Here is a 23,802-nt window from a genome sequence, read left to right on the forward strand (position 1 = left end):
GCTTCTTTTACTTTAGTAATACACATTTAATTTTCTTCCATGCCTTTTCATGGCTTGATAGCTCACTTCTTTTTTTTTAATTTTCTTCTTCTTCTTCTTTTTTTTTTTTTTTGAGATGGAGTCTGGCTCAATCGCCCAGACTGGGGTGCAGTGGGGCAATCTCGGCTCACTGTAACCTCCACCTCCCAGGTTCAAGCAATTCTCCACCTCAGCCTCCCGAGTAGCTGGGACTACAGGTATAGTCTGTATACCTGAGATTACAGGCGCCCACCATCATGCCAGGCTAATTTTTGTATTTTTAGTAGAGACACAGTTTCACCATGTTGGCCAGGCTGGTCTCGAACTCCCAACTTTCAGTGATCCACCCATCTCAGCCTCCAAACATGCTGGGGTTATAGGTGTGAGCCACTGCACCTGGCCAGCTCATTTCTTTTTGGTGCGGATTGATTTCGTTTGTGTCACACTGGCTGGCTGGTAGAATTCACCAGTACAACCATCTGGGTCTGCTGTCTAGAAGCTGTTTTAAGTTTATATGTGTATTTCAAGGAACTAGTCTATTTTATCTAATTTATCAAATATGTGAGTGAGAGCTTATTTATACTATTCTCTTACTAATCCTGTATTTTATCCATGGGATTGGCAGAATAACACCTCTTTCATTCCTAACATTGGCAATTGGTGTACTCTTTTTTCCTTGGTTGCCTGGCTAGAGATTTATCATTTTACTGATCTTTTCAAAGAACCAGCTTTTTATTTTGTTGATTTTCTCCATTGTTTTCCTGTTTTCAACTTTGTTGATTTCCGCTCTAATTTTCAGTATTTACTTTCTTTTGCTCACTGCAGGTTTAATTTGTTCTTCTTTTTCTAGTTTCCAAAGGTGGAAACTGAGGTTATTGATTTTAGGTTCTTTTTCTTTTCTAATACATCATTTAATGCTACAAATTCTGAAGCACTGTTTCAGCTGTATCCCACATGGTTTCATAAACTGTATTTTCATTAAAATTAAAAATATTTAAACATTTTTCTTGAGATTTTTCTTTGATCCATGGGTTATTTAGAAGCATACTGTTTAATTTCCAAATATTTGGAAAATTTCCAGCACTTTTTCCAGTATTAACTTTTAGTTTAATTCTGTAGTCTCAGAAAGTATTTTGTATGGTTTCTATTCTTTTAAATTTGTTAAGATGTTTTTAATGTCTCAGGATGTGCCCCTGGGTTATTTGGAAGTGTGATGTTCAGTTACAAGATATTTTTCCAGATTCCTTTCTAATTAAATTCCATTATGGTCAGTGAACACTCTTTGTATGATTTAAATCCTTTAGAATTGACTTATTTTCCCACCCAGAATATGGTCTATCTTGAAAAATGTTCTGGCTATGCTTGGAAAAAGCGTGCAGTTTGCTGTTGAGTAGCGTTCTATAAACGCCAATTAAGTCAATGTGGTTGATAGCACTGTTCAAGTCTTCTATAGCCTTATTGGTTTTCCAACTACTTGATCTATTATCTATTGAAGGAAGGGTGCTGAAATCTGACCACAATTGTGAATTTGTCTATTTCTTCCCATGTATACTGAAATTATTTTACTAGGTGCATAAACATTTAAGATCATTTATTCTTTATGAATTCACCACTTTATCATTATGAAACAACTCTATTTATCCCTGGTAATATTCTTTGTTCTAATTTCTACTTTGTCTAATATGAATACAGTCACCGCAGTTTTAAAAAATCAGTGCTAAAAATGATATTTTTTTCATCCGTTAGCTTATAATCTATTTGTGTCTTTACACATGAAGTGCATTTTTTTGTAGGCAGCATATAGTTAGTTCTCAAAGCGTTTTGTATGTATTAAATCTGACTGTGAACAATCAATTGAGGTAACTCATTACCTTCAGACTGGCCAATATGTGTATTAAATCTGACATTCTTTGCCTTTTAATTATGACAGACCATTTATGCTTAACATGCTTACTGACATGATTAGGCTGAAATGTACGATCTTGTTATTTGTTGTCTAATTGCCTCAATTATTCTTTGTTCCTTTTCTTTCTTCTTTTGAATTATTTTTCTCTAGTTTTATCTCCTTTGGCTTATAACTATGTTTTGATATCTTCGTGGTTGCTGTAGAGTTTATAGTTATATCTTTAACTTACCATGGTGTACTTCCAAGGGATATTATACCAGTTCATGTAGAGTATAAAAACTTTATAGTTATATTTTTCCTCACCTGACCTTTGTGCAATTATTGTTGTACCTTTTGCTTTTATATGTTATACACCCCATTTGCTACTATTTTTGTTTAAACTATCTTTTAAAAAATATTAATAATAATCATCATCGTATGTATTTATTTACCTAGGTGGTTGCCATTTCTGGTGCTCTTTACTGCTATCTGGCATTATTTTCCTTCTTTATTAAATCAACTGACAATAAATGTGAGAGTTTAAAAAAAAAGATTTCCTTTAGTATTTCTTACACTGTGGGTCTACTGGTGATTAATTCTTTCAGCTTCAGTACATCTGAAAAAGTCTTTATTTCACCTGTTATTTTCCTACCAAAGAAAGTGCTTGCATGTTTCACCTTTTTTGAAAGATATTGTCACAACTATAGATTTCTAGATTAACAGTTTTAGCTTTCACTACTTGGAAGGTGTCTTTCCACTGTCTTCTGGATTACATTCCTTCTGACAGGAAGCCTTCTGTCATGTTTGTTCCTCTGAATGTATAGTTTTTTCTTCTCTGCTTTAAAATCTGTCTTTACTACTGGTTTTAAACTATTTGATTACGGTGTCCCTTGGTGTAGTTTTCTTCATGTTTTTGTGCTTGCTTGATATTTATTTAACTTAGATTTGTGGATTTATTGTTTTCATCAAATTTGGCAAGTCTTCAGCCATTATATCTTTATTTTCTGTCCTCTCCCTCCTTTGGGGACTCCAATTACATACATATTTGGTCATTTCAAGTTGTCCCACAGCTCACTGATGTGCTATTCACTTTTTTCTAGTTTTTTTTTTTTTTTTCCATTCAGTATCTCATTTTGTATAATTGCTATCCAGTGTATTTTGGGATTTTAATCCTATCCAGTGTATTTTTCAACTCAGGTGTTTATAAAATGTCTAGAGGTCTAGAAGTTCAATTTAGGTCTTTTTATAGCTTCCATCTTTTCTTAACCACCTTATGCTTTCCACTACCATCTTGAGTATATGGAACATAGTAACAATAACTATTTGAATATCCTTATTAAATCTATTTAATTTATTTTAGTATCTCCACTTATTAGATGTGTGTCACTTCTGGGTCTGTTTCTATTGATTGAGTTTTCTCTTCACTGTTGAATTTTCCTGCTTCTCTGCACATCTGGTAAATTCTGATTGAATGCTACATATTGCATACTTTATTAATGGGTGCTGGATATTTTGTATTTCCTTAAATATCCTTGAGCTTTGTTCTGGGATACAGTTAAGCTACTTGAAACAATTTGATCCTTCAAACCAAGTGTCTGCAAACTAGGCCCACAGGCCAAATCTGGACCACTGCCTATTTCTATAAATAAAATTTTATTGGAATACATTCTGATACATGTAAATACATTTGCTTACAAATTGTTTATGGCTGTTTTAACACTAGAAGGGCAGAAGTGAGTAGTTAAAACAGAGACCACATGGCCCACATATCCTAAAATATTTTCCATCTGGCCCTTTACAAAACAGTTTTATGACCTGTCTTGAATGGCTTACTTTTAAGATTTTTCAGGCAGGATCAGATTAGACTAGTCTAGGGCTAATTTTGCCTCATCGCTGAAGCATTAGTCTTCTGAGTACACCATCTAATCCCACTTATATACAAGGTTTTTCCACTCTGAATGGTGGGGGTGGGGTGGGGGGGACACACTCTTCACTGCCTTATATGAGCTACTTTCTTCTTCCCAGTGCCTCTTTCCTCATCCATGGGTAGTTCTCTTATGCATATGCACTAATCAGCACTCGGCTGAAGCCTCCAGGAGAGCCCTCTGAAGATCTCTGGAGCTCACTCTCTGTGTAACTAACTCTCTCTTCTCTGGTACTCTGTCCTTCAAATTCTAGCTGCCTCAGCCTCCCAGAATTCCTAACTCCATCATCTCAACCTAGGATAAGCTGTGTTTGGGTTCTGCCTTCCTGCACTGCAGCCTGGGGCAAATGATTTGTTTTTTCCTTCTCTCAGTGTTCACTGTCTCGTGCCACTTGTCCAATGTCGGAATGCCTTTGTTTCATATGTTTTATGGGCTTTTTGTGTGTGTCGGTTTGTTAGGCTATTTTAGGCCAGAGAATAACTCCAGTTCCTGTTATTACAAGATGGCTGGAAGCAGAAGTCCTCTCAGTACGAAGTTCCAATCCTTTATATTTGCCTTCGTGCTTTATATTTACAATAAATTGTCCCAGCTCAAGCCATTTACCCAATTCTATGATCAGTCAGCAACTAGAGAAGGGTGTAATAAGCAAAGTCAAACTACTATAGCATCCCTTTCCCCAATCCCACTTTCCTATCTTTGTGGGATATATATGGTGGACTTGGTTTTTAAGATTTTTCTTTTTCATTAAACCAGCATTTATTGAGTGGTTGTTTCTCCTGGCATCGTTCTAGGTGCTGGGGATTCACCACTGTGAACAAAACACGCAAAAATTCCTACCCTTGTGAAGCACACCAATGAATTAAGCTGATCTTTGAATTAATTGTTTCTAGTAGCTTAACTGTATCCCATAACAAAGCTCAAGTAAAATATGTATCAGATGGTGATTTAAAAAAATAAAAGTAATGAAGAGACAGGAAGTGCTAAGAGATTTAGCAGTGAAAATAGTGTCAATTTAAAACAGGCTGGTCAGGGAAAAAGGCATGGGTGAGAGGATGACAATTTAGGGAGGATCTGAAGGAGGTAAGGATGTAAGTCATGTGGCTATTTCTGGGTACAATAATTGCAAAACTCGATGCAGAAACAAGAAAACTGGTATGGCTAAAGCAGTCGGTGAAGGGAAGCGGTAAAAGATTAGGCCAGAAGTAACGGGACCCATAGCACATAGGAGCTGATAAGCCTCCGTAAGTGAGATGGGAGGGACTGGAGACACTGGAGCAGAAAAGTAACACGATCAGACTTACAGTTTTAAATAATTTATCGGGCTGTTGTGTGGAGAGTGAATTCTAGGGGAGAAAGTATGAAACCAAGGAGACCAGTTAGAAGGCTACTCTTATAAAGAGATGATGAAGGCGTGCACCAGCGCAGTAGCAGAAGAGCTGGGGAGAAGTGGTCACCTTCTGGATTTATGGAAGGTGGGGCTGACAGTATCTCCTGACAGCTGAATGTGTAGAGGGTGAGAGAGACGAAATGAGGATGCTGCAAAGGCACCTGGCCTGTGCAACTGGAAGAAGAGTCTTCCTCATCTCGGTAAATGGCTACTTAGGATGAAGGAAGTTTGGTTGGGAACAGAGAAGAACTCAGGAGCTCAGGTGCAGACATGTTAGGTTTGATATGCCTATTAGACATCCAGCAATTGGATATTTGAATCTGGAGTTTAGAGAAGAGGTCCACACTGGAGGCAATTTAGTAGCTGCCAGCATATATGTATTTAAAGCCATGAAAATGAATGGGAGCAGCTAGGGAGTGAGAATCGGCAGAGGACAAGTACAGAGACTGTGCCCAGGGACAGCCAATGTTTGGAGGTCAGGACAATGAGGATGTAACTGCAAGAAAGATAAGAGTAGTCACATGCAATAGGAAGGCAGTTGGGAAAGTGTGGAGACTCAGAAGACAAGGGAAGAACATACTTCACAGAGCAGCATGATCAGTGGGGTCAGTGCTTCTGACAGATCAAGGAAGATACGGACTGAGAATTAATGGTTGGGTTTGCAATATGAAGGTCACTGGTGACACTTGAGAACTTTGGTGGAATGCCCAGACAGAACTGAGAAATTGTGTAAAAGGAAGCAGGGACATTAAATGGGGTAGTAATTAGAGAGGAATGGGAGTTAAATAATTTTTTTAAGTAAAGCAGGGAGGTGGGAATGCATGATGCAGAAGAGAGAAGGGACAACTGCTGTAGCTATATCCTTGAGCAGGTGAGAGGAGATGGGACTAAGAATATAAGTACAAGGGTAAGCTTTAAATTGAGCATGGCTGGGTATCTTTCTCCAGCTATGTTCAGCTGCACGCTGCAGGCATGGAATCAGCAAACCAAGGCACTGGGATATAGATGGCTAAGTACAACAAAGCAAAGGGGAGGGACAGAGAAGATGAGTGGATGAGTGATTTTAATGAGAGGGTAGGCTATTGACGTTGAGTAAGGGAGGATGTGAGATATGAAGGAATTGTGCTGCAGTGTAAAAGTTGTATGTCTAGGTGGAGTTAAAAATGTGTTGGAGTGGGAGGACAGATGGAGAATGGGGTGCTGGGACTCAAGATCATGGAGTGAGAGCAGTTCTTATTAATGACTAGGTCCACAGTATGACTACGGGAGAAAGTTGCTAATGTGGTTTGGAAGACAAGGTCATTGAAGGAGAGGAAATCAAGAAACCGAGAAGCCAGGCTGTTAAGACTCTACAAAGCCTGAAAATCACCAAGAATTAGGACACATTAGTCTTACAGGGAAGGACAGATCCTGAATCTTCAAGGAATAAGGAACAATGATGTATTTTTACTTTCCAGATTTTAAATTTTTATGTTGTCTTATAACTATATTTATAATAATGATTTAGGCCTAACTCCAAGTCAGCTGTTTTAAGCTAATCCAACTGTCCTTTTATGGTCCAACTTGCGTTCTGCTCAAATGTCCTTCTTCTCTTTCACTATCATTCTGAAAAATGTACAATTAATTCTGTCATTTATATCAGTTTCCTAAATTCTAAAGCAAAATTTCTCAAACTTTTCTGTGGAGCACCAGTTCAATGGTATATTTGGTGAGGTAGGGGTTGTATGGTGAAATATGCTGGAGAAACACCACACACCAAAGGCCATCGATAATCACTTGTTGGAAATAAGTCTAATTTGATTTTAACTCAGCCTTTTCCCCAAATTTAAATGACCATATGCTCATTTTCCATATAATATCAGTTAACATCCTAAGGAATGAGTATGCCAAGGTAGGTACTATCGGGAAGACTGTATTAGAGGTGTGTGTCTTCTTGGTGGCTTCAAAAGAGGTGAAACAGAACCTGCTAGAACAAGATTCAAGATACAGACTTAGAATCTGTCAGAGAATGCAAATCCTTGTTAAGTTACTTTGTAACAATATTCTCCTCGCCTGCTAACATGATGAAAAACAAAACCATCTCAGAAAATAACTTCTCAAAGATGTATTTAAAATTGGTTTAGTATATTTCAATTCTCCTCCATAAAAATGACACTTCATAGACTATTTAAAAACAAAGATACATAAATATGTTTTGGAGGAAGACTAATGCCCAACAGGACGTCTGCATCTATATACAACCTCAGCTCTGCGCTTTGCTCCCACTAACCATAACTCTGATAAGAAGTCACTATAAGGAAACAAATGTCCCTAGGCCAAGACATGTACTTCAAAAATCATTATCAAAATAACTATTATCTAAGAGTACCAGAAAAAGTGAGACAGACTTTAAAATAATTTAAGAACCAAATAACAAAAAAGTTTTGCTCCAATTTTTGCTCTAGGAGCTCTAAAAAACCATTATCAAGTTATTAGAGAAGACAAGGTATTGGGGGAAGAGGATAAAAGAAACTGAAATATCAGCTTACAAAAGCCAATCACGATGCTTATGAATCAGGCAGGAACAATCTGCAAACAAAAATAAAAATCACTAGTTTTATATAATATTTGCACATGCATTTGTTAATTATAATTTTGAGATCACTGTAGGTTCATATGCAATTTTAAAAGAGCCTTTACTCAGTCTCCCACAATAGTAACATTTCACAAAACAACAGAACAATATCACAATCGATATGTTTATATTAATACCATCTACTAGCCTATCGCGATTTCCCATTTAATTGTATTAGTGTGTTTTATACAGTTTTATCACATGTGTAGGCTCACATATCTACCACTAGTCAAAATATTGAACAGTTCCATCACAAGGATCCATCATGTTGCCCTTTTACAAACACACACCACCTCCTTTGCCACAATCTCTTTCTGCCCCTGACCCACTGCACATCTATTTTTAACACTAAAATAATAACAGCCATTTACAAAAAGTATTTCATTCCTTGTCCATAGTTCTATGTCTACTACTACTACTACTACTTCCTAGTTACATGGCAAATCTTGAATGAATACTTTTAGTTTTCTGCATTAAAGGTTTAGTTTAAGGAATACCTTCTCCAGGGAGAAGTTTTTCTCATTGTTAGCATGGCACAGATCACTCATTTCAAAAATCAAAACGCAAAAAGTAAGGGAGTCAGAAATGTTGTCTGCACTCACAGATTCCATATTTTCAATATATTACTAACAAGAAACCTCTGAGTGCTTACCATGGGCCAAGCTACATATTATATATTATTATGTGTGTGTGTGTGTGTGTGTGTATATATATACACACACACACATATATATAAAAGATATATATACACATATATATAAAAGATATATATACACACATATATATATATCATTTAATCCTTTTACCAAATCTTTGATGTATGCACATTGACCCTGTTTGGCCCAGGAGAAAATTGAGGCACCAAGAGGTTTACAAGTTGCCTAAAGTCAAACAACTAGCAAGTGGCAAATCCTGGAACCTGGGACCAGACTCTGGGCACCCAGACTCTACCATCCCTCAAGGAAACCCATGATAAAGTCAAGATGTTTTGATGTCATCATTCATTGCTATGACAAATAAATCACCTAATTATTGGTAAGCTTCATTTTAACATACCAGAATTCAACAAGGAAAATGTCTAAAGCAATGATGTGTAAAATGGAAGGAGTATTTTATTCAAGCATAAAATCATAGGAAATTGCCAAAAACAAAGGTTGGGACATGCAGAAAAGATTTTATATTATAGCAACAAACTGTTCGCCAGCCCTAAAAAGATAGTCTTAACATTCGTTGGGGATTGACAGGCAGCAGTTTATACATAGTCAAGATTACTCTTGAAAAAGACATATTCAATTGAGCAGAGATGATGATGGGAGAACTGAAATTTTTGAACAGATAAAAGCTTCAAAATTAGGCTCTTCAGCCAATAGAGACATCTAAAACTCCAAAGATAATGTTCAGATTATAGTAATTTGACAGACACCTATTGTGACAAACTTTCTGTAGGTTTATTAGCTTAATAATATAGCATTATTACTGAGGACTAATATTCTCTTCTGTGAAACTACACAGCACATTTATGCATAGCTGTGACAGTTTTGCCTATCATTCAACAGTGCTTAAAAGGCGCCTGCTCAATAAGCCATTGATATGCTGCCCCAAATACCCTGGCGAGGCTTTCCTTACAGTGCTAATTTTACAGACGTCTCCTGGATGATCTAAGTTCAAGAGGCAGCCAGGGGAGGAGAATGCATTATTAGCATGGTTTGGTGTGCGTATAACCGAGTTATACATAGGAACTAGGGAAATGGAGCTCTGAAGTTCATCTTCCACAGGAAGATACACGCTATTATTCTTGACTTTCTGGGAGGGAAGTTAATTCATTACTTCGTTAACACTGAAATATATTAAAAACATTTTCAGTTAAAAGGTAGCTAAAAAGAAACCTTTAAATTAAAATGCTTACATCTTACGAGATTTCTAGAAATCACTATTAATTGATTGTAACTAGCTTTATAATCTCCCCCAGTTACTCAAGGCTTTTATTTATTTATTTATTTATTCAGAGACAGGGTCTCTGTCACCCAGACTGAAGTGTGGTGACGTGATCAAGGTTCACTGCAACCTTGATCTCGGGGGTTTAATTGATCCTCCCACCTCAGCCTCCCAACACAGCAGAGTTAATGGCAGGTTGGCTCCACTTCATCAGAGGTTCTGGAGGAGGAAACCAAGATCTTCCCTGAAAGGCAAGACCTGGCATGTGCCACCACACCGGCTTTTTTTTTTTTTTTTTTGGTAGAGACAAGGTGTCACTATATTGCCCAGGCTAGTCTTGAATTCCTGGGCCCAAGAGATTCTCCCACCTTGGCCTCCCAAAGTAAAAATTCACATTTTTTTAAAGGTGGGTAAGCAAAAGATCAGGGTGAAGGAAACCCTCTCCTTTTCAGACACCACCCTACGATGCCTGTTTGCCCTTCTTCACCAAGAAGCCAGCTGTCCGTGGCTGGGCCAGCGTGACAGACTCAGGGGACACTGGATACAGCTCTCTTTTCAATGGCTCCTAGAGTTAAGACTTTTATAAGCATTATTATTTCAAGAAAACACTGTGTCCTGGTCTTCTTGAGTAAATACAAGGCAGATGGTAACCTTAATTTTCTCTGAAAACTCTGTCTAAAACATGGGACAAAATAGATGTCAACGTTCTAAGAATGAAGAAAAATCAGAATTCCTCATTTATCTCTAATTCTTCTCCCAGGGAAACACATATACAAAGCCTCCTTGAAGTTTAACATGACTTGTTTCTCATATCTTTCTAAAAGCATATTGTTTATTTAGAATAACCTTTCTATCTTGTCTGCCAAGCTTTTCCCATACATATAAGATAAAAACTGAGAAACACTTTTCCATTCCCAGTGATGTTTGTCCAGTAAGTCTTGGTAAGTAATAACGATTATGCCTAAACTAACATCACTCTTCCTCTGTGGCTAAACACAGTCATCTGGTGGTGTACAGTATGACCTGTATGGTTCCTCAGTGGTTCACCATTCTAGAACATCCTACAAGATTAACTAAATTTTTCAAGTTTGTTTATCACCTCAGCTGTAACATTTACGTTTATGTCACTGTTTTTAAGTTGTTAAATTCTTAGAGGATAAAGACTATATCTGTATAACTTAGTTTACAAATAATAGCCATGCATGAACATCCCATAAATGCCCTTCGCAGTGATGAGTACAATCACAGCAGAGTTAATGGTAGGTTGGCTCCACTTCATCAGAGGTTCTGGAGGAGGAAACCAAGATCTTCCATGAAAGGCAAGACCTGGCATCAGGGGCTACTGTGGGCACTTTCCTTTGAATTGCATTTATCTGCCAGGAAGATGATATCCTTTATTGTTTTACATGAAAGCATTCAAAAATTCTAAAAACTGAGCATGCCTGCCTTGGTCAGTTCAGGTTGTAATAACAAAGTGCCATAGACTGGATGGCTGACACATTTATTTTTCACAGTTCTGGAGGGGAGAAGTCTGAGATCATGGTGCCAGCATGGGCAGGTTTTGGTGAGGAACCTCCTCCAACTGTCTACTGCTGGCTCTCCTATCCTCACAAGGTAGGAAGAAAAGCCAGCTAGTTCTCTGTCCTTTTCTTATAAAGGCACTAATCCCATTCCTGAGGGCTCCACCCTTATGGCCCAATTTCTTCCCTAAGGCCCCACTTTCAAATACCATTTCATTAGGATTAGGGTTTCAACACATGGCTTTTGGGGGGACACACACATTCAGTTCATTGCAATGCCCTTACACAGACATGAAGACAGGTCACGTATGTTTGAAATAACTCATGGTCTGCAAAATCTCACACCAAAAATAACAGAGGGAGAAAAATTCAGAGTAGACCACTCAAAACCTATGCACTTTTGTAATCACAGCGCTAACCAAATAATAATGCATACCTCAGGGATAACTTGGAAAGCCCAGATAGGCAGCTCAGTGTGTCTGGGGGTGCCCCAGGGGACATTAAAAACGCACAGAAACAATACAGTGGAAAGGCTACTACAGTAGAAATGCAGGGAGGACTCAGAGATGAGTTCTCATCCCTGGAGAGTGTGATATGACAGTGAATTGTGTCAACGTGACTGTGCCACAAGTGCCAGGTTAAACATTATTTCTGGCTATGTCCATGCAGGTATTTCTGGATGAAATCAGCACTTGTGTTGGTGGAGTTCGGAGCATACCACCCTCCCAAATATGGGCTGGCATCATCCAATCCACTGAGGGCCCGAATAGAACAAAAAGGTGGAAGGAGGAGGAATTCACCCCCTTTTCTTCCTGCCTGCCTGAGCTAGGACATCAGTCTCCTCCTGTCCTTGGACTGGGATTTATACCCCTGGCTCCTCTGCTTCTCAGGCGTTCAGCCTTGGACCAGAATCACACCACCAGCTTTCCCGAGTCTCCAGCTTGCAGACAGTTGGCTGTGGGATTTCTCAGCCTTCATAATCATCAGGGTCAATTCTTTGTAATCAGTCTCTCTTTCTCTCTCCATATATGTATCCATGGGTAAACATACATACACTCTAACTCTGCCAACTCAAATTCACTTGGGTTCTAGAAACTGCCCAACAATTATGCAACATTTCCCTAATCTTTGGTCATTTCATTTCACACCTTCTCTCCTATCTTCCAATTGCCTTCCCCACTCCTAATACTTAACACATAACATCTCTCTGTTAACATCCCTACTTCATGCTTCTGTGAGAAAACAAAAGCTGTTGGATAGGGCATCTCTGCCTTCTATCTCTAAACTCAGAAACTTCCCCATATCCACAGGAGGATGCACCCTCCCTAGAACCAGAGGCCAACTCCACCTCTCTATTCAAAATTTCTTATACATTATCTTCTCCCTTTTTACTAAAGATACTTGTCATCAACACATACTATGCTCTGATATTCCCCAATTTTTTTTTTTTTTTTTTTTTTTTTTTTTTTTTTTTTTGAGATGGAGTCTCGCTCTGTTGCCAGACTGGAGTGCAGTGGCATGATCTCAGCTCACTGCAACCTCCGCCTACCGGGTTCAAGCGATTCTCTTGCTTCAGCTTCCCAAGTAGCTGGGATTACAGGCATGTGCCATCATGCCCAGCTAATTTTTGTATTTTTATTAGAGACGGGGTTTCAACATGTTGGCCAGGATGGTCTCCATCCCCTGACCTTGGGATCCGCCCGCCTTGGCCTCCCAAAGTGCAGGGATTACAGGTGTGAGCCATCGTGCCTGGCTGATATTCCTCAATTTTTAAAGAACAAAACCTCCATTGACCTCCAGGTCCCACTATACTCCCACCCTTTCTCAGACAAACTTCTGAAAAGAACAGAAAACTTAGATAATCCCCATTTCCTTACCTCCCACTCACTTTCCAACCCATTCCCCAGGCTCTTATCTCTACCACTCTATCAAAAGATCTTTATCAAGGTCATCAAAGCAATTCTTATTATCCTCATTTTAAAAACCAGGACACTGAGGCTCAAGAGAGATTACTAGGTTGAGATAGTAAAAACGTACCTTCCCTTCAAGATATGCAAGAGCCCAGAGCTGCCCCAAGGCACTCTTTTCAGGATATTAAAGACTTCATCTTCCCGGGACCCAACCCCTCTTTCCTCCCTTGTGTCATGCCGCTGCATTATATATCAGACACATTCCTTAGAATATCTCATTGTTTTTCATTATTTTTAACTGAGAAAAAGGACCTTGCTTTGCCTATGAATGTTTTCTGTGTTGACCACTTGGTGTCAATTATTTAATTGTTCCAACCACATGAGAATAGGTGGCTTTAGCCCCTTTGTACAAATAAGAAAATTGTGGCTGAGAAAGAATAAAACCTTTCCCAACATCAGACAGATAATAAGCATTTCATTGTTTCTTAGTTGTTTCCATTAGATGATGGCAAGATAGGGGCATCACTCTGACAGATGTGACATTGTCCCATTATGTCCACAAGGTTGGAAAACCTAGAACTGATGCAAATTTGCTATGAAGAAACACCTCAGAAACTGACATATATCATAATGGAACTTTATGATGAGGATTTTAATTTACCATACATCTAAATATTTATAAGTTATAAATTATGCAGACCAACTAAGTTCAAAGCTAACCAACCAAGTCCAAAATCTATCTTTCCTTGACCAATTTACCTCATATTTCCAGGAAAACCATGTTTGAATGTGGACTTCTTGGAGTCTGTACCTCTAGAACATGGCACTGGGGGGCCGTGATACTGAATTTTGGTGATTAGGGCATCTTCCCTCCCTAGTTCTACCCTAGTTCTACCATGGAAGCCAAATTGGTGAGCATGAGGTGTGGAACAGAGTTATGTGCTTATCCCATAACCTGTCTGGTTTTCTAGGTATTCAGACATTGCACTCGCTCAGCACTGCCCTTAACCCAGGTGAGTGGAGCTCTGCCTTAGGATCCATGTTCCATTCTGGCCTTTCTCTAGCTGCACCATTTCCTTTATCATGAGGAGTCCAAAGGCCTAAGGGGAAGGTGCCCACCCAGGCCTACACTCCCTCTCCTAGGCTATGCTCCTGGTTCCCAGAACCACGGCATTCCTTGTCCAAAGAGCTTCAAGCCTGCTAACCAGGAACCGCACAGGCTCTTTCCTAGATCTGTGTTTTTAAGGGCAGACTGTGCCCTGTTATATGCAGTCCCTAGACCCAAGGGGTGGCCAAGGGGTGTCTGTTTGCAGGAGATGTGGACATAGTGGGCAGAGTGATCCCAGAACATTAAGAGAAGGGAAGACAGGCCAGGGCCTAGTAGCCAGCTTGCTCTCCAGTGCCATGTTCTAGAGGTACAGGCTCCAAGAAGTCCACATTCAAACATGGTTTTCCAGGAAATATGAGGTAAAGTGGTCAAGGAAAGATATATTTTGGACTTCATTGGTTAGCTTTGAACTTAGTTGGTCTGCATAACTTATAAATATTTAGATGTATGGTAAAAGTGTTTCTATTAATATCCTGGCTTGAACTCTACCCCCGTATAGTTAGGAGGGGCATGAGATTAGTTCTAGACTTTAATAAAAAGTTGATTACTGAGGAAAAACCGTTGAATATTCTCTTTTTGAACCACAGTGGCTGAGAAGGCCAAGTGTTCCAGAAAGTGTACAATGACAAAGGTGGTACAATCACAGGCTTGAGTCTTTCTGTGTGAAGCATAGTCTTCTGCAAGTCCACAGTGGATGTTTATTGTAAACAAAAAATAAACTGTCTTTGAATGAAGCCACTGAGGTTTGGGGATGGCTTGTTAGCACAACATAATGTTAGCCCATCCTGACTACATAGAAATTGGTACCAGAAGTAGGATGTTTTAGCAAAAACCTAAAATATATGACCTTGGTTTAGTGGTCAGCAAGTAGTGAGGAAAGTGGTCTTAAGGGCCAGAAAGATAGTGATGTGTTTTATACAGTGGCAACATATCTGGTAAAACATTTGCCTCTGCTAGTTCAGGAGGCAGATCTCCTGTCAAATTTACTTGTAGCTCTAGGAGAAGAGGTAAGAAAAAACAATTGAAATATGGTTGGGTGAGGTGGCTCACAGCACCTTGGGAGGCCAAGGCAGGTGAATCACTTGAGGTCAGGAGTTCGAGACCAGCCTGGCCAACATGGTGAAACCTCATCTCTACTAAAAACACAAAAATTAGCTGGGTGTGGTGGCGCACGCCTGTAATCCCAGCTACTCAGGAAGCTGAGGCAGAAGAATCACTTGAACCTGGGAGGTGGAGGTTGCAGTGAGCCGAGATCCTGCCACCGCACTCCAGCCTGGGTGACAGAGTGAGTGAGACTCCATCTCAAAAAAACAAACAAACAAACACACACACAGAAAAAAACAGAAAACGGCCGGGTGCGGTGGCTCACGCTTGTAATCCCAGCACTTTGGGAGGCCAAGGCAGGAGGATCATGAGGTCAGGAGTTCGAGACCAGCCTGGCCAACACAGTGAAACCCCATCTATACTAAAAATAGAAAAATTAGCTGGGTGCGGTGGGTGCCTGTAATCCCAGCTACTCAGGAGGCTGGGGCAGGAGAATTGCTTGGACCAGAGAGGCAGAGTTTGCAGTGAGCGAAGATCGCGCCACTGCACTCCAGCCTAGGTGACAGAGCTAGACTCTGTCTCAAAACAAAAAAACAAAAAACAAAACAAAACACACACACACACACACACACACACACAATTGACATGTGTATTGGTTATTATTGGCTTCATTTGACAAAGTATTTCAAGAAAGAGCTGAGCTTAGAAAAGAACTATCCGGTTTCCAGGAAGTGAAAGGGAATGAGGAGACAGCAGACATTTCAGATTTTGCAACTACAAAAACTAACTTCTTCTCCACCCCTACACTAACAGTTAAAGGTAAGACTTTGAAGATCATTAGCCAAGGAAAACTTTTTTTTAAAAAAACTAAATTGTCTCAGGACAAGGATAGATAATATATCCATTAAATCTTTTCATGTGGATAAAATGACTGAGATAATAGATCAGATTAAAAGTAAAGCTTTCCAATAGAAGCCAGCCAGTTCCAAGATAACTTCCTTTAGGACCAGAAAGACAGCTATGGGAGTGAGAATGCAAATCAATGTAGCAAATCTGAAAACCAGGACTCATGCATGACAAAAGAAAATTCTAGGGCTGTGTTTACTAGCACACAGAATTGACTGGAGACAAACAGATAAGAAAGCTTCCAAATTTTGGGGAGCACTGTGCTGCCAAAAAGAATAAGACTATCAGCTGAAGTCTTAAAACGATCCTTTGGCCCCCAATACTCTATATGCAGGATAGAAAGTTTTGCTCAGTTCCCAACTAGGGCAAATTCTCAAATGTTCACTTCATATATGGCTAAGGAAAAAAAAAAAAAAGAAAAGAACTCCCTAGGGGCAAGGCCAGTGCTTCTGAAAATGATGAACAAGAAGGTAGAATCAGGGCCTAATCAAGAAGCATTTTACTCTCCAGGTTTTGAAGGATTTCAAAATTGTTATGGACCAGGGACTCCCTAAAGTATACTGGTGAAATTTATAACTTACTATGTGGGAAAGACTAGGTTTGGATCTGTATTATTTTAATAATCTCAGAAAGGTGTCAGAAAAACGAGGAATTTTCCTATATATTGTAAATTTTAAGACTTCACAGTGCATGGGATGTCCACATGTTCTGCACTGTGTCATCTGAGAATATGAACATCTTTCCTCCGCTGTTTAAAAGCAATTTTCTAGATTGCAGTTTTAAACATCTCTGAATGTGACAAGGTATTACCATTAAAGCGTATGACACTGATTTTACACTCTGCAGAAGTGCAGACAGATTTAACAAGGCAGCCCTACTTCACAGTAGCTCTTGAAATCTCAAGTAGGAACGAAATGAAACTAATGGCATTATAACTACTACTATTATTCGCAAAAAAATGTATGGAAGGTGATGAGAGACAGCAGTGTGACCACTGGAGCAGCTCATATTCAGTCCCAACATTTTATTCCTGCTTGCGTTTCTGGAAAATCCACTGTTACAGATTCAAATGTGTCCTCAAAATTCAAATGTTGAAAACCCAAACCCTAATGTGACTGTATTTGGAGATAGGGCCATCAGGGAGGTAATTAAGGTTAAATGATGTCTTAAGAGTGGGGCTCTAATCCAATTAAAATTCTCATTATAAATTCTCATTATAATACATGTCAGTTTCTGATGTGTTTGCTCATAGCAAATTTGCATTAATTTCAGATTTTCTGAACTCATGGAGGTAATTGGACTATGTCACATCTCTCAGTGATGCCTCTATCTTGTCATCATCTAATGGGAACAATTAAGAGACAATAAGATAGAACCATCACAAAGAGCAGGCACCCTGTGCTCAGAATCCAAGTAATCAGAGGTCAAATGCTTGCTGTATTACTTATTAACTGTCTGATATTGGGAAAGGCTTCATTCTTTCTCAGCCAAAATTTTCCTATTTGTACAAAGGAGATAAAACTATCTATTCTCAGGTTGTTGGAACAATTAAATAAAATGATTCACAACAAGTGGTCAGCACAGAAAATATTCACAATAAAGCAAGGTCCCTTTCAATTTATCCTTAAAGTTAATTAATAAAAAACTTAAACTTCGGTATTATGCAGATTATTTGTATGCACGTATCAAGCTACCCTTTTCATATCATTCAATAAATGATGCATAATTTTTGGCTTTTGTTGTTTTGTTGTTATGATTTTTTGGGGTTTTTTTTGCTTTGCTTTGGAAAGGGGATAAATGTTAAACTAATTTGAGGAATAAGTTAAGCCAAGGAAACATGATTCTAAACTACATAATTTAAACAGATTTCTATACTTTGTATTTAGGTGCGAACCATTTTAGTCAAAGTTTGAAATTATGTTTACCTCCTATAAATATTTGTTGAATAAATTTATGAATGTTTTCTAAGTTAAATAGCTTTAAAAGCTATACTGTCATAAGATACTCATACCACTTAAAATTCAAACACTATTATGATACATATGCTTATATAAAATGTTTCAAATCTGAAACATAAGGATTTTTTTTCCCTGAAGACTAAAGGAAGAAAGATCACCCTTTCTACATGTTTCATAATATATTTTCCAGGGATGAAAGAGAAAATTTAACACTTGATGGGCTCAAATCTTAATTATAAAACAGAGGTTTTTGTTTCAAAGCCCAGTAATAATAAGTATTTCCATAAAATACCTACGTTACTGGCTATATTAATGGTGGCCAGCCATAAAATTAAAGCAAAGAGAAGAACTGAAATCTAGACCTCTAATCTTTTTTCCAAAAATATCAAGGATAAAGGATGGTCAGGAGCTCAACCAAAACCAAAAACTGTTTAACCTGGTCACCCTCCCACCATCGTCCACTCTATTTTGAGACCTGCTGAGCCACATCGTGCTTTAAATTTTCTTGATTTAGGGTCTCATTTTCTCCGAACTGTTATGATCACAATGGTGTCACATAAAGAAGAAACACGGGGTGATTTGAGAGAACTTTAACAAGGTCTGGACATTTCTCTCACTAGGAAGTAGCTGACCCCATTACTACAGGGCACGCTTCTTATTAGGTGGATCTGGGAGAGTCCTATCACAGAGCTGTGATGTCTGCATGTATGATTACAAGCAAAAGTTGACCAAGAAGGCTTCAATGAGAAGTAGATGAAATTGAATCAAATGAACATTTATTAAGCACCTACAAAGCACTTGTAAACAGAAAGTATGGCAAAGACTGCCAATTTTCTCTGATATTCATTCTTCCCTTCTTTCTTTGTAATATAATCTCTGAATTTTAAATGGGCACATGACTCCGCAGAATAAAAACATTTTCCAATGTCCCTTGAAGATAAAGGTTGTCACATTACTGACAAGATGTAGGCAGAAATGTCATGTGCAAATTCTGGGAATTGTCCTTGAAGCAGGAGCAGAGTCTTATTTATTCCCATTTTTTTTTTTTCCTGACTGAAATACAAACATCATAGCTAGAACTTGGCTAGCCATCTTTGATCATGAGGTAGACGAACAGAACAAGGATACAGAACTTAGAGTTCAAAAACAGACACACATACTCAGGCACTTGATTTTCAACAAGAGCACCATGCAATTCAATGGAGGGAAAGAAAAATTCCTCAAAAGATTCTAGAGCAATTAAATCTCGATCCTGAAAAAAATTAACCTTGACCCTTATCTCACATTATACAGAAATTAATTTGAGATAGATGATGGAATGGGTCACAGATCTAAATGTAAAAAAAAAATTGATATCTTCATGATTGAGGGATAGACAAAGATTTCTTAAACAGGACAAAAGACAAACCATTACAAACCCGATAAACTGGATTTCATTAAGACACCAAAAGACAGCATTAAAAGATACATAGAAAAATCATAAAATCATCAAGGAAATGCACATGAAAACCATGAGACCATGAAGCCATGAGATATCACCTCAAACCCACCAGAGGGCTTAAAGTGAAAAAGACTAACAATATCAAGTGCTGATGAAAATGTGCACTCCAACTACAACTCTATTGCTAGCAAAAGTGTACACATATGCATTCAGTTTTGTAAACTGTTTGGCTCCCCTATGGCCTAACAATTCTAGTCTCAGATTTGTTCCCTGGTGAAATACTGCAAATGTCCACCAAAAGACTTGTGAATGAGTATTCACAGCAGGTCTATTTGCAAGAACCCAAACTAGAACACACCCACATAGCTATTAACAGAATGGATAAACAAATTGTGGTAATGGAGTCCTACTCAGAAAAAATACAAAAAGAACTACCTATTGATAGATGCATCAACACAGATGACTCTAAAAAATTTACGCTGAATAAAAGCCAGACACAAAAGAGTACATCCTGTTTGGTTATACTTAAAATTCAAGAATAGACAAAACAGGGAGGCTCAGGTGGGAGGATCGCTTGAGCCTGGGAGGTTGAGACTGCTGTGAACTGTCATCCTGTCATCATGCAATCACACTCCAGCCTGGGTGGCAGAGTGAGATACCATCTTGGGGCGGAGGGGGCTGGGGGGGAAGGAATAGATAAAACTAATCTACAGTGATGGACATCAGAAGAGTGTGATCCATAGGGGAGGTGTTGACCAGGAGGTAAATGAGAGAATTTTATCCTCGATGGATGTAATATTGTCTAGCTTGCTCTTGAATGTGGTTACACAGGTGTGTGTATGTGTGTGTGTGTATAAACTCATCAAGCTATATACTTAAGAATGGCAGACTTCATATGTTTTTCTTCCCCATGTATTTTAGGCCTCAACAGAAGCAGAGAAAAAGTACTTTATGAAAGATAATTAGACTCTTTTTACCTTATCCATTGCCCAGCAAAGGTTATTAGGCAAAAGTAAAATTTTCTACTTAAAATAAAACAAACACCAAGCAAAGTGTGGCTAAACTTTACAGTTTTTCTTACCCCCAAATAAGCCAAAATTAGAATATTCAAACCTTATTCATTAGTATCAACAAAAACTTGGAAGGAAAGTCCAAAGAAAATAGGAGTACACCAGGTAATCCATAGCAACTATCATGGTCACCAAAGTGAAGATTCTATAGTATATTGGCAATGAAAGCAAAGCTTTCATTGTGTATGTCATTTTCAGTGTGTGTTTTACCATAAATGCTTCTGTTCATGATTTTATTTAATTATTTCTTCATTTTTAGCACAAGGGCAGTATGGCATAGAAGAAAGAGCAAGAGCTTTGATTCAGACAAACCAGTTTTGCCACTTACTAACTATATGGTGTTAGGAAAGTTTCCTAATCTCTTTGATACTAAGTTTCTTCACAATTTAAAAGAGATAATAATACTTACTTTGCAAAATTGTAGCACAATTATAGTAGGTACTTAGTAGTGGTAGCTATTTGGCAATAGCTCTTTGTATGCAAAGTATCATGTCGGCCACTTGAACCCTATCTAAGAACCTGACCATCTGGAAAAGACATTTAGATATAAAGATTGGTGACAAAAGGTAAGAATTTAACAAGGGCTATAGATTATAAATTATAGGGTTTCTATGTAGCTAGTAGGGTTGTAGAGTGAGTATTCTCTGAACAGAGCTTGAAAAAAAATGGTTGAAAATTAGTTGGGGAGAAAACATTTAAGGCAGGGGAAATGGCACAAATAAGAACACAGCTGCAAAAGCAGGAGAGTGAAACCTTTAGGGGCTGATGCATGGTTAGGACCACCTGTGCCACTGGATTAGTTTTGAGAAATCAGAGGTCAGTAAAGTAAGTTAGGACCAGACAAAAAAGGACCATTGTCATGCTAAGAAGCCAAGAATCTTGTAAGTATTGGGATGCCACTAAAGGACTTTTTCAGGGAACTGACCCCAGTGGTCATTACACATGATAGGAAGGGAAGAAAAGTCAGTACAGGGAAAAATAGCATAGGGTGACAAGGGCCTAAACCAAGGTGCTGAGGGGAGTGAAAGAAGCAGGAAGGAAAGATATTAGAAAGTTCAAATTTTTTTCCTGTATTTCAGAATGCAAATGGAAGAGAAAGTTCAATTTTATTAATTTAAAAAAAAATGATCATTGAGTTTCCCTGAGTGATATCAATAGGCCTGCCTTCAACTTCAGGATTGATCCTAATTGACCCCTAAGTTCCTCGAGAGCAAAGATAAGCCCCCAAGCCAACAAAACACATTGCCTGGCACATAGAAAGTGCTCAGTACATCATTGGTGAATGAATCTTTCCAAATATTCCAGATATGGAAATCTCCATACACAAATAATACAATTTATTAATGATGCAATGTAAAACATGCAGAAAAGCTAAACTCACTTTTCCTTTTTGCTTAGTGACCATTTTCCACAATATGCCAAGTTCTGAATTTGCTCATGCAAGAGCTATCTCTATCTCCAGCTTATCAAAAGACTCAGATATAAATCGCTCCAGAAAGTTGGGAATGTTGCCACCTCAGTTGCTAAGCTCTTGTGTAATGTTGTTCTAGGAATCCATCATTCTTTGCTATAGCAAAAGAACAGTCACTTTATGACTCATGAATATTACATGAAAAAATTAAAACAGTAAATTAAATCCAAATCATGTAAATAAATATGTGTAAGGTTACTTAAGAGTGCAAGATGATTTAGTAATTAATTTACTTATTATGATAATTTAAATTAAAATAACCTAACACTAAGTAATGAAGAAAAAAACGAGTACTTCCTAGGGCTAAGCACAATTCTTACCCCTTTTTATGTATTAACTCATTTAATCCTCTCAACAACCTTATATGGTAGACAGTTGTACCTAAATTTAAAGATGAGAAAATTGAGATACAGAGAAGTAACTGCCCAAGATTATACTACATGGCAGCAGAGGAGCAGAACTAGGAATTGAATGCAAGCAATCTGGCTTCACAGTCCAATAGATTCAGAAAAAATACTTAATAAAATCCAATACAATTCATGATATAAAACTCTTAGAGAACTAGAAGAAGAGAACTTTAAATATCCCGCAACAACATCACACTAAGCTTCAGTGCTACAAAAGCATTCTTATGTAAGTCAGAAACAAAATAAGAATGCCCATGATCAGTACCACTATTCTTCATTGTACTGGTTGTCCTAGCCAGTGAAATTAGACATAAACAAAAGAATAAGAGATATGAAGATCAGAAGGAAAAGAAAAAAATCATTTCTTGCAAATTATGTATTTATGTAAATGGAAATATAATATTATTTATGAAGTAATAACTAGCTGGTTAGAAAATAAGAAACTAAGAGAAACTATTCACAGTAGCAACAAACATCATCAGGATCTAGAAATAAATGTAACAAAATATGTACAAGTCCTTTATTTATATCATATCATTGAAGGACACAAAAAGGACATGTGAGATAAATGAAAAAATTGAGTATTACAAATATACCCATTCTTCTCATATTGATCTATAAATTCAAAGCCATTTCTATAAAAATCCCAACAGGACTTTTCAAGAAACTTCATAAACAGGTACTAAAACTCATATGGAATGGGAAAGGTCTAAAATTGCCAAACAATTCAGCAGAAAAACAAAAGAAGGCTTCTGCTCTATGACATATCAAAATCATTAGAGTTATCTTAGGAAGATTTGTTCAGGAAATATGGAGAGCTAGACATTCTAAAGCAAACCTTTTAATACTTGCAAAGTTCTAAGGAATACTGGAAAAACATCCTTTAAAATGTCAGATATTTGTAATTCTTCATGTCATCAAACTAAGAAAAGTCATAATCTCATTAGATGCAGAAAAAGCATTTGACAAAATTAAAAATCGAGTATACGTACATATAACTCCTAGCTCTGTCCAAGATGGCCAAGAAAACAGTATCATCTCAGTAGAAGCAAGGACACCTAGCACACAGATTTTGGTTTCTAATACCATCCTCCAATAAAAGGAATCAAGACATTTTGGAGAAATGGCTGATTCTAAGGTTGGGGAAGGGAAAATACTAAATGAGCCTGGAGCATCGCATAGTGTCAGACAGTAAGGAAATGA

General features: G+C 38.0%; 1 protein-coding gene across 29 annotated transcripts in view; it reads right to left on the minus strand.

The window, feature by feature from the left end:
- Positions 1–23,802, minus strand: part of PLAGL1 (PLAG1 like zinc finger 1) — a 126,270-nt gene that overhangs the window by 37,019 nt on the left and 65,449 nt on the right. For 6 of the 29 annotated variants that reach the window (XM_034963007.3, XM_063605504.1, XM_034963001.3 and 3 more), the window contains exon 2: positions 7,744–7,783. The exons of the other annotated variants lie outside the window; for them this stretch is intronic. The gene's annotated coding sequence lies outside the window, so the exon portion shown is untranslated. The remainder of the gene's footprint in view (positions 1–7,743; positions 7,784–23,802) is intronic. 29 annotated transcript variants of the gene reach the window in all.

Source organism: Pan paniscus, chromosome 5, assembly GCF_029289425.2.
Source record: "Pan paniscus chromosome 5, NHGRI_mPanPan1-v2.0_pri, whole genome shotgun sequence".
Lineage (NCBI taxonomy): Eukaryota > Metazoa > Chordata > Mammalia > Primates > Hominidae > Pan > Pan paniscus.